This window comes from Lagopus muta, chromosome 3, assembly GCF_023343835.1.
Source record: "Lagopus muta isolate bLagMut1 chromosome 3, bLagMut1 primary, whole genome shotgun sequence".
Classification (NCBI taxonomy): Eukaryota; Metazoa; Chordata; class Aves; order Galliformes; family Phasianidae; genus Lagopus; species Lagopus muta.
The window spans coordinates 77235828-77248259 of record NC_064435.1 but is presented as its reverse complement, the minus strand read 5'-3'; the positions used below and the strand labels follow the sequence as shown (position 1 = coordinate 77248259).

The following is a 12432-nucleotide window of genomic DNA, read 5'->3' as shown; positions in this document are numbered from 1 at the left end:
TTGCTTGCTTGTTTGTATCTCACTGGCATTTGGTACCATCATCATGTGCTGGACATTGTACAAGATAATGTATAAACACAAAGCAAGAATGCTTTCCCATGCTATAAAACTAATGATACTGAGAAATTACTTCCCTTTGTATGAAGACCACAGGAAGAGGAGTGGGAGAAGGAGAAAGGAAGGAAAGGAAAAAAAAGTAAGAAAGAATAGAAATAAAGAATAGAAAGAAAGAGGACCTATTTTGAGTTTCTTCAGTTTTATTAGTGACTTTATGAGCTCCTCCTTTAACACATAAGACCACAAATAGATTTCTTTACAGTCTGATTTGCACCTAGTTGGACTGTGACAATTATGAGCAATTCTTGACAGACCCTGACATAAAGGCTTTCAGTTGGACAGAACTACAAAATTCAAAACATTAACAGACTCATTCATGGCAGAATTGTGTAAATTTCAGCCACACCCCAGCACAAATCTATTTAAAGACCCATATTTCAAAATAATATTTAAAAATGCATGATTTATTTGAAAATACTACTTGTTGATCTAAATGACCTGCTGAATAAACAGGTAGGAGTTACTAGAACACAGAAATCATGCCATTGACTCTTAGAACAACTTGAATCATGTGAACAGGGCTTACCTACACTGGAAGACATTGTTACATAGACACACAGGAGGGAAACTCAAAATTTCACCTGAAATAATATGAATTACTTGATTAGTCCAACTTTGCAGCCTCAAAGCTAATGTCATTCTGACTTCGCTGTTTCTACCCATATATTTTTTTTGTGGTGCCCTAAAAAGATATCAATAGTGATTCAAGCCCCAGCTACATTAAAGAAAAGACAGAAATCCTTGAACCATTAAGAGAGTTGCAGTCCTTTGGGACAGTAAATATTATAAAACTCAGGATGAGAAACTTGACAGTTGGGAAAAGAAATCTCAGTGGGCAAGAACAGATCTGGCTATGCAATGCCTTTCTAGAGCTTGTTAAACAAATCCAGCTTGACCATTGTAGAGAACAACAAAGAACTGCATGAATACAGTGGGCTTTTCCAGCACTGTAGGAATGACCTTCAAAGCTCTCACCTACTTGTATTTCCCCCAGCCACATTCTTTCTTATCTTAAATCAAAACTGGAAGGAATAAAAATAAGAAAAAAACAAAAACAATACAAAAAAAAAAAAAAAAAAACAACAACCAGCAATAAAAGAAGCAAAAAGTTCTTGTTGTTACCTCACCCTAGCCTCTGATAAAACATCTTATCAGGGAAAAGTGCATTTCACTAAGTCCCTTTTAATATACCAGTTATTTTTATTTGTCTTTTTATATACTGTGTGGCAATTAAATTGCTAGACAAAGTGGTTGACCAATTATATATGTCTTGACAAAAAAAATCTTTGAATTACTTGGAATAAAAATTGAAACAGAACAGTTCAACTATTAATTAGGAGTGATTTGGATGGTGCCAGGGCTTTTCTTAATCTGTTTAAATAAACAACACGTTTTAAACAAGAACTTTTAATGGCAGTTTATAATACACACTCTTAGAGAGATACATTATTATTCATTCGTAAGTAAAACATCCAGAAATGTACTGACAATAACAGAACACATTTCTTTTTGTTATTGTTGATGTTGTTGCTGTTTTCAAAGCTGTTTCATTGATTTAGTATCAATAAAAAAAAACACAAGTGTTTCACTGAAAACTACTGAATTCCACACTCTGTACCAGTAACTCCATGCTAATGCAAGTCAGTCATTTGCAACAATATGTTGCAATTAAATTACAATAAGTTTGGGGGATCGGTTAAGTCAAGAAAACTGAATGCTTCAAGTCAAGCCCACTGATACTGGAACTGCTTTTTATTGTAGGAAAATAAACAAAACAATGAAAATGCTCAAGTAAAGCTTACTGTACAGCATTACTTCTCTCTGCCTAAGACTGTCATTGACTGTTTAGCAAATTCCTGTGTTGAAATAACTGGATGAAGAATTTTGCTTAAACCTAAAATGGAACACTGCAGTGGTCTAAGCTCTGGAGCACAGAGCACAATGTCTGTCATTTAGTGGAATAATCAGGAAATTTTTTTTCTTTAATGCCAAGAACTCTGCATCAACTAGCGTGTATTGCTGAGGGAGAAAATCTAATGGTATCTTAAAAGAGCTGTGAATAATCTTAGTACTAAAATTTTTTACAGATGACTGTGTTTGGGAGATTCAAATTGATTTCTTCTTTTACAAATAATCCTACTTGTTTAACCTCCAGAAAAATAAAGTGCAATTGTTTTAGATGCAAATAAGCAAGTCAACTATTTCTAAACAGCATAGGAACACATAAGTAATAGACACTGAAAGCATGAAATTCCATCCCATGAAAAATAAAGTCTTAAATTATACTTTTATGTTGAATTTGAATGAAAAGACAAGTTTAGGTGGTTTTTTTTATTTCACAAAATATTTTGAATGCATTCTATTTTGTGCTAATGAAAATATTTAACTTTTTACTTTTACAGTTCCGAATACTACTGCACAGGTGTTAGTCCAGTAACCTTACAGATGCAATTAAATCAAACTGGATCTCAAAAACATTTTAGTCAAACTAGAAGTTCACTGGGTAAAAAACATTTTTCAAGCATAACTAAATCTAAGCAACTTCAAAAACTGTTTCTGTACTTTATTTCCATACAGTAAACCATTAAAATATACATATGATGGACACCTACATTTACTTCTCTCATATGTAAGATTCCCTTATAATAAACACACTTCCATACAGATGCATCACTTTGCAGCTCCTTCCATTGTAGTCTTTGCAAACACAGGTACATATATACCTGTTATCAACAGGATTGGCACCTACAGGGATATTTCTAATCCACAGATGTGGCACATACAAAATGCCAATTTGTACTTAAGTTTTACTTTGAGGGACTTTGAGGCCTGGGTCTTATATTATAACTGGCAGAAAGTTGCTTCATCTAGAGAAATGAGTCCCCACAAGAGCTAGCAGGTGTAGATAAGAACTGCAACAGTGAGACATTAGTTCTAAGCTTTTCCATTCTTCATATGGTCCTCTATTATTCACTCTGATCACTCTGCTTTTTGGCATGATGCAGTTTCCTGCAGGGATTTTGAGATGCAGGTGAAAGTGAGAAAAATCTCTCAAGTGTTCAATTTATACAGATGAGCAGTAGCCAAACAAAGTGATTCTCTGATGCTCCATATACGGAATTCATCCTGAAGTGCCAGGAAATCATTTGGGGGGGAAGGATGGATAAACTACTTAATTCCCTTCTTGATAAGGAAATGCAGAGAAAAGGGAAAGAAACCATATTGTAATATCATTGTATATCCATATTCTCTGTAAAATTAATGCATTTAACAGCAAAACCCCATAATGGACCATATAGACTGCACATATCTATGAACACAGCTTTTTATGAAAAAACTACCCAAAAATCAGCATGGAAGTTAAAGCAAATAACTCAATGGTAAAAGTGAATATATGAAATGTTCTCAATATTTTTCATCTTCTGCATCTTTGATACTTTAACAGAAGAGGAAACACCAAGAAGCTGACTTGTGAAGATAACTCACACCAAGAATATTTTTGTTTTTCCCCGCTCTTCTAAAACAAATTTTTATGCTATGTAATACCAGAGTAGCACCTGACCACTCACCCTGAAAAATTCTAGAGCAGCACTGAGTAGATGAAAGCACCAATTGACCAACAGCATAGATATGACTTCTCCTGAAAGATAAAGTATAGATACTCCATCAGAATCCTAGAATGATAGATTTCATAGAGTTGGAAGAGACCTTTAAGGTCATCTACTCCAATTCACCTGAAATGAACAGGGACATCTCCTAAATCAGGTTGGTCAGAGCCTAGTCCAGTCTGGTCTTGAATATCTCCAGGGACAGGGCTTCCACAACATCCCTAAGCAACCTGTTCCAATCCCTCACCACCCTCACTGTAAAAGACTTTTTCTTTATAACCAACATAAATCTATCCTCTTTGAGACTGAACTCATTTGCCCTTGTCCTATCACAGCAGATCCTATTAAAGAGTTTGCCCTCTTCTTTCCTATAGCCTTCCTTTAGGTATTGAAAGACTGCTATACAGTCACCTTAGAGCCTTCTCTTCTTCAGGCTGAACAGTGCCAGTCCTCTCAGCCTGTCCTTGTAGGAGAGGTGTTCCATTTTTTGGATCATTTTTGTGGCTCTTCTGTACTGAAGACTCCACATCTGGATGCAGGCCTCAGCAGCACAGAATATTGGGGATCACCTCCCTTGTCCTGCTGGCCACACTTCTTTTGATGCAGCCCAGGATACAGTAGGCCTTCGGGCTGCAAGAGTACATTGCTGGCTCATGCCCAGCTTACCATCCACCAGTACCCCAAGCCCAAGAATGGCAAGTGTTCCCTATTCTACTGTGGGAATCAGAGACCAAAACTGCTTGAACTGGTATGTTTTACTTACAAGAAAGAATCAAGAATTAGTGTATTTTAATTTTTGTATTAGAAATGGATTTCAGAGATCTTCATCCAGAAACACTGGTCCAGATATTTTTGCAATTGTTACTTCCATATGATTGGTGACATACAGTGACTCACTGACATGAGGTTGTAACCAATTATGGTTAGGTGCCATTCTTGCAAGAATCATCCTTAGAAACTTCAGTCTGATTTTAAAGTGTTAGGGATCCACCCAGAGCTGTATTTTATACATGAGAGACACTGTTCTCTGGAGATGGAAATGCTCACCTGAAGCTGAAAATGTTGTACATGGGAAGAATCCCTCCCTAGTAGAACAGACAACTACGCTTGGGTTTTTTTTGTTGTTGTTTTGGTTTTTTTTTTTTTTTTTTTTTGCAGGCAACTAAGCTCTGCTATGTAAACTACTCAATTGAGTAATAAGTGCAATTCTGTTATTTTTGTTTGCTTGAGGGTTTATTCAAACTGATGTTGAACTGCTTCTGACTTCCGCAGTTTCCTCCTAATGGAATCCACTGAATAATTCCAGTTTTTTTGAGCTCAGATGATGGGCACCTCTGCCTTTAATCTCTGATGTAGACCTCAGTTTCTTGTCATCAGATACACAGAAAAAAAATGCAGTGTAGTTTAGACATCAGAACCAATCAAATAAATTAATCTTTTAAAAAAGAATGCATTAATGCATATTCATATATTTGTTTTAAACTTTTAAGATTACTTCAGAGAATAAAGATTGTTCATAAAACACAGTTTTCATGTGATGTTGGTTTCCAAAATCTAGTTTCTATCTATAGTTGCCTAGTTATTTATATTCAATATATTGTTGTTACCTTTACATTGAAAACGTAACTGAAAATATCATATCATTACTATAGGTATTAATCTACAGCGCTGCTAGTAATCAACAAAGAGAAACTTGAACTCAATAAGTAACAATTCCTTTAGAAACTAGTGAGAAAGCAAGAAGGAAAGGGAGAGTGGGACAGACTGCTGGGGTGTTAAAGAAACTGTCTATTCAAATAATTCTTGTTGGGATTCAATTTGATTTCACACTTAGATTTCAATGAAGAAGAAAAAGACATTGATAGTATGTAACAATAAGCATTAAGCAGCTTGGACTTGGATAAAAGATGTCACTTGTGTAAGTAGCACATATTTAGTTTCAAGTGAAGATTTTCATCTCAATTAACTGTGTTCTCTTTTCCAAAATAATTAATTTAGATGCTTTTACTTCTGCCCTGTTCCCAGCAAATTCTTAGCAACTACAGAGATTCACTAATATAAAATATGTGGCTAAGCTATATTTCACATCCCCATGCTCTCTTTAAAATTTTGGTTCTCAAATGCATACATCCTCCACAATGCAATAAATATGAAAGAAAGCAGAATCTGGCCCTAGAATTTAAGGTTAGTTCTGTGGAAGATACTCTCAGTGAAACAGAGAAATACTCCATTACTCCACTTACTTTGCAGAATGCTGTCAAGGGAGAAGAATAAATGGAATAATGCAGCGAAAAGAAGGAACTAAGATTTACTACACTCCCCCTTTACAAAAAAAAAAAAAAAAAAAAAAACCAAACCCCTAAAACTAGACACATTGAAAGACTGGAACTCTCCAGAGTTCACTTCAACTCTGCTTTTCTCCAGCTTCTGAAAACATTCAAATATTTAGCAGTTCCTATATTTTGTTACTTCATAGTAATAATAAAATCAGTAGGTTACATTTTCTCATTTCTTCGATAATGCAATATTTCCTAACCTATTGCCTCTCCATATGCAGATCACAGTATATAAGGAGGCCATGAAAAGCCATTAATAAGCTAGTTGAAGCTTTTGTCATTGAAAATTTCAGTATAATGTAAGGGGAAGAACCTGTCTTGTTCTTCAAAGTCAACCTCTGTCAAGCCCTTGAACAAGACAAATGCTTGCATCCAGGTTATAAAAAAAAATCTTATGTGAACAGACTCACATATTTTTCATTCTTAAGTACAGCAGGATTTACTAAACAGTTTCAGTTCAAGGGATTACCAGTTGATTAGTTCAGAACACTAATCTATTTAGTTTGCCGAGTATGTAAATACATATATACAAAAAATTAAAATACAGTGATTATTCAAATAACTTATAGAATAGGATCTTTAACTATTCAGACACATTAGCTTACAAGCTAATTCTTGATAGCTTATATTTAAAGTATACTATAAGCAATTACAGAAGCTATCAGGTAGTTTCATTCTGAAAGAACGTGGAAAGGAGAGTGAGATTTTTATCATTCAGTGAATTTTATTTAGTATTTAATAATAGCAATAATCTCAAAGAAAGGGTTTTGTTCATTAGTTTTTACTATGATCTTCTGTATTAATCATTATTCATCTGAAATGTGCAAGTCTTTCATTCTTCACATGGTGATAGACACATTGCTTTTCAAAAGTACTTTCCCTGATTCCATTATTGCAGAAAAAAAAAAAAACAACAAAAATTGACAGCCAAGATTATAGATCGGAACATTTTGAATACATTCTGCTAGGAAAATTTCTGCTCCAATAAGCTTGCTGAATCATCTTCAACCCAAAAAGACACAGAGGAGAGTCTTCAGCTTATTTTATTCAAATAAAGAGAGAGTCCACATGGACTACGGACCAGTATGGTCCATACCCTATTGGGTACCATATTGGGCATACCCCTGTGGGGTCTCTCAAAGTTTTAGGGACAAAGCTTCTTTTATCCCTGTATGCTACACTAGTGAGCCCTTCCCTCCTTCTCCATTGGCTGAGATACTTGGGATACTGAGATAGTCTTGTTATATGCCTATCAGTCATCCCATCCAGTAGGTACCACCTCTTCATTTCCTTTATTGATACACATTTTGTAATCTGAATTCAGAGTCTATGTTTTGCCTAACTAAAACTATCTTTGTATCCTTTAAAGCCTATCACTCTTTGTTCTGCTCAGCAAAAAAGATTTAGCTTGAAAGACAAATGGTATTCTGGGCTCCATCAGAAGATGGGTGGCCAGCAGGGACAGGGAGGTGATTGTCCCCCTCTACTCTGCTCTTGTGAGGCCCCAGTGGGAACCCCCAGTACAGAAAAGACAGGGAGCTGTTGGAGAGGGTTCAGAGGAAGGCCACAAAGATATCAGGGGACTGGAGCACCTTCCCTATGAGGACAGGGTAAGGGAGCTGGGCTTGTTCAGCCTGGAGAAAAGCAGGCTGCGGGGTGACCTCATTGCAGCCTTTCAATACCTAAAGGGAGCCTACAAACAGGAAGAGAATCAACTCTTTGAAATTGTTGATAACTGCAGGATAAGAGGAAACTTCTTCAAGCTGATGGAGAAGAGATTTAGGTTGAATGTCAGGGGGAAATTCTTTACAGAGAGAGTGGTGAGGTGCTGGAACAGGCTGCCCAGAGAGGTTGTGTATGACCAGTCCCTGGAGGTGTTCAAGGCTAGATTGGATGGGGCCTGGGCAGCCTGGTCTAGTATTAAACGGGAAGGTAGTGGCCCTGCATGTGGCAGGGGGATTGGAAATTCATGATCCTTGAGGTCCCTTCTCTGGCCATTCTTTGATTCTGCAATTTACATGTGAGTGCTAAGGCAGCATCTCCTGTCATATACTTGCAAGATTAGTTTGTTTAACCATATCCTTGTGACTGAAATTTTTCTTCCCAGTTTTTATCTTGTTTTTCAGGGACCATCTTTCATTTGTTCTTCCCAAATTTTATTTTGCAAGGACACCTTTTTGTTTTTCCTTCAGTGGCAACAGACACCCCAGCTATCATTAGAGAGACCACAGGGGATGATATAATCTGTGACAACATCTCACATTCTCAGTGCCATTTAAACTTTAGTCATTGGCCTACACACTTAAAAAAAAAAAAACCAAAGATAGTTTTCACATCTATTGAACATATGGTTAACTATGTTTCACTAAGTAAATGCATATTTATTAGATGGAATTTATGTGGCTCTTGCCCTAAAACAACAGAACACTACCATTCATTGTCACATAGCCAAATCACTTTCTTGAAGAAAAGCTCTATAAAACAGCTGTCCCAGCTCAACATTTCCTAATCAATTAGAGTTATCTTGTTGCTTACACATTTGTCAACATTTGAGGAAATACTGCAACAAAGGAAAATAAAACTAAACTATAAAGTTCAGCAGTAGCTAAAACTATGTTAATTACATTGACAAGCAACAAAGTCACCTTCAAATTTTTCCTCAAAAATTTACAGAATATAGTGCTTTTGTAGCATGCTTTGCATTTTCATTCAAAGATTAAATCATTTGAATTCTATAGAAGTAGACACATAGGGGAAATTCTGAGACTGAGTTAATTCTCCTTACAAATATGAGCATACAAGAAAGCCACCAGAAAAGATTTTTGAATTATTACTATATACTGGGATAACAAAAGAAGATTCAAAACAAAATATTTCCTGATCAATGTAACAACCTGAAATCACGCAATTTTACGATGAAGTGTAATCTAAAGCAGACTTTCACGTAAAGGTTTACATGATCTCCATGTAAAACACCAAATCTTCTTACCAGTTGCAGCTAAAAAAAGTATTCTTGTCTTCAGCTTCTATGTGCATAGCTAGAAACTGTCCAGAAAATCAACCTGAGAGATTAATGAACAGTTTGGACCTGCAATTCACAACACTTTTGTAGGCAAATTGCTCTTGGAAGCTTAAATATTTTCTGCTCTTCAGAGATTATGCTATCTTATCTTGTCATCAATGGAGTGCTCATTGCCTCCTTTGCTACTACCAGTTTTACTCAACCAAAAACATTTTTGAGACCAAGTGAATAATGTCCAAAATAAGAGTACTCAAATTCATATAAAATCATACAATGTAAATTATACCTGTGCTTGTTTAATTTGAAATGTTGGAATTTGAAACTGCTAATTAAAGACATTAGTGAATGTCAATACAGCATTATTTTAATGACTCCAAGATAATCCCACAGCAATCAATTTAGATCAGAATGAGTTTATTGTAAAGTGCCAAAGGTGGGGGGAAAAATGCTTCCTTTGCACTACAAAGCAACGATTTCTCAAATGAATAATGCCTGTTCAGAATTTAACTAGATAATTACTTCATTTGCATTTAAGGTGATAAGAGAAATGAAAAAGACAATTCAGTGGGAAATGATATAAGTGTTAAAAGGTTACTTGTGAAAGACAATGTTACTCAAAGTTCTGGATTACCAACAGCAACTGTTGTTAAAGGAGCAGAGTTATTAACCTAAGCATCCTGGTGGGAAAGTAGAACAAATATATAATAGAAAAATACGTTCCATCACAGTGCTCTGACATGCAGTTCAGAATGACAGGAGCAACCAGGTGTATTTCTGTTCTTGTTTTTATATAAAGATTTTGAGGAAAGACTAGAACCCAAAGCATAAAATTGTTAGGGTCTATTCCCAGATCTGTTGCTGCAGTTTTCATAGAATCATAGAATCACCAAGGTTGGAAAAGACCTTCAAGATCATCCAGTCCAACCATTCACCTATTCCCAGTAGCTCCCACTAAACCATGTCCCTCAACACAACATCCAGTCTTTCCTTGAACAACCCCAGGCTCGGTGACTCCACCACCTCCCTGGGCAGTCCATTCCAGTGCCTGACCACCCTTTCCGAAAAGTAATACTTCCTCATGTCCAGCCTGAATCTCCCCTGCCGTAGCTTGAAGCCATTCCCTCTGGTCCTATCACTAATGACACGAGAGAAGAGGCCGACCCCCAGCTCACTACCACCTCCCTTCAGGAAGTTATAGAGAGCAATGAGGTCTCCCCTGAGCCTCCTCTTCTCCAGGCTGAACGTTCCCAGCTCCCTCAGCCTCTCCTCATATGGCCTGTGTTCCAGAACCCTCACCAGGTTTGTTGCCCTCCTTTGAACACGTTCCAGGGCCTCAATGTCTTTCTTGCAGTGAGGAGCAAGAAACTGAAACTGTGGTAAATTACAGGCCACTCATGGTCAGTCCTGCAGAAATCATATTCATTAAAAGCAATAAAACTAATTTCAACCTTTTGGAACACTCTGGAATTACCTTTGTTTTATGGAAAGTGAAGACTTTTTTCAGCTCCAAGCTATCACATTTAGTTTTTGCAAAGATCATTAAGCACCAACAGGTGCTTATGCATTGCATATAACTACACTTCTGACACGCTTAAAAATGCGTGCTATGATCTGTTGCACCTCTAATACTTTCTAGCTGGTGGTGAATCTCCACAGGCAGACACAGTATACTTCATCTGGTGGCATATATTTCAGTGCTGATGAGGAGGGGCTGGACTTACTGCTAACTTGTGCTGGGTTCTTGCTAACCATGAGAGGAAAAAGAGAATTCGGATTTCTTAGTGACACAGAGAGGTTTGGCAAATACAGACCATGTTGTTTTTATGACAAGAGCTGCCCCTTGTGACAGTATTCACAAATTGAGTCCCATACGCAAAGAATATAAAATAAACATAAGAAACTGTAGTTTTTAATTGATTTTCTAGTCGTATATACATTGATCTGGAATTTCATATTTTATAACTGAATGGGGTTCTACATTTCTGCATATATGTAAATAAAAGCATTGCAAATTGTTTCTTCTTTTCAACTGAACCAATTTGCCATTAATGTTAGATTAAACTGATTTGGTAGTAGCTCAGGTTCTTAGTCCTTCGTAAAAAAAAGGGACAAAATAAACCTAAATGAAGGCTCTTGAAAATCTGGTGAGGAGTATGTAAGAAAATAAATATGACCTTAAAATTTCAAACTGTACAATCAATGAACATACAGATAATACAGTATATCCAAGAGCTTGGTCTACAGAGTAATTACATTTGAGCAGAAAAGAAGGACACTCACCCTATCCTGGGCTTGCATGGAAAACTCTGGTAGAGCGGATCTCCAGAAGAGATCCTTCCCCACTGGTAGTCAGCTCTTAAATGGGTCTAGGAGAGGTGAAGCCAAGCTTCACCCTTCTGGCAGCACAGGAGAATTGCCTTCACCTGTGCTCCTTTGGCTGACTCATTGCTTGCCTCAGGTGATCAATCAGAGGTTCAGGCCTGGATTCAGCAGTCCCCATATACAAACAGACAAAGAAGGGCTCAAGAAGTTCTCTTTGCCTCAATCCTCACCGGATTTCCATCATTAAAATCAGTTAAATAATACCAAAATGGCTAGAGAGGGTTTTATTGCTTTTTTGCTTTTTGTTCTTCTAATCCCAATGTTTATGTGATAAACTCAGAAAAACTGCACTATTTTTGCAGTTTATATGTTGCATTTATTCCCATCAAAAATCCTATTGATTCATATCCATTAGTCAAATCCTGAGGTTTGTTTGCCACATATGAGAATAATCAGCACAAGATCCTAATTCTGAAATATTAAAAATCCACTGATGGACAAATTAAGTCAAAGTGTTTTTTTATTGATTTATTTTTTTCTCTTCTGACAGGCTAGGAAAAAGGAAATAATTTTAAATCTATAAATAGGAGTAAATTATGTATATTATTTCTTTGAGGAAATTTCTGAGAACAGTGATAAAGATATATCTCTAAATACTTCAAAATCATAATGAAAAACTATTTTCTCCCAGATACATCCCTCAGAAAGTACTAGAGTTTCTGAGATTTATTCATTGTGTAACCAACAGTAAACACCTTTTGTTTCCTTTTAGATGCTAAAGAGATACATCACAGACTAAAATGGTCTCTGACATTTTCATCATCTGTTTTATTTCAGAGTTAAATCTGGAAGCAGGGAAAACATGAACATTATTCTGTACATGATGAGAAAAGCTCTCAAACTGTTATCCACATGGATGTGTCTACTCGTTTTAATGAGACATGATTAGAAGGCTCATATGAAGAATAACTTGAAAGGTTGGCAAGGTCATTTCTTCCTAATTCCTGAATTGGTTTCACATTATTAT

The 12432-nt window shown here is 36.3% G+C and overlaps 1 long non-coding RNA gene across 1 annotated transcript; it reads right to left on the bottom strand.

The window, feature by feature from the left end:
* Window positions 1-2663: 2663 nt before the first annotated feature.
* Window positions 2664-11400, bottom strand: LOC125690854 (uncharacterized). The gene is made up of 3 exons (XR_007375812.1): window positions 11364-11400; window positions 3687-3757; window positions 2664-3126 (listed from the first exon to the last, which is right to left on the bottom strand). It is a non-coding gene; the product is annotated as an uncharacterized LOC125690854 (long non-coding RNA).
* Between the last annotated feature and the right edge of the window lie 1032 nt (window positions 11401-12432).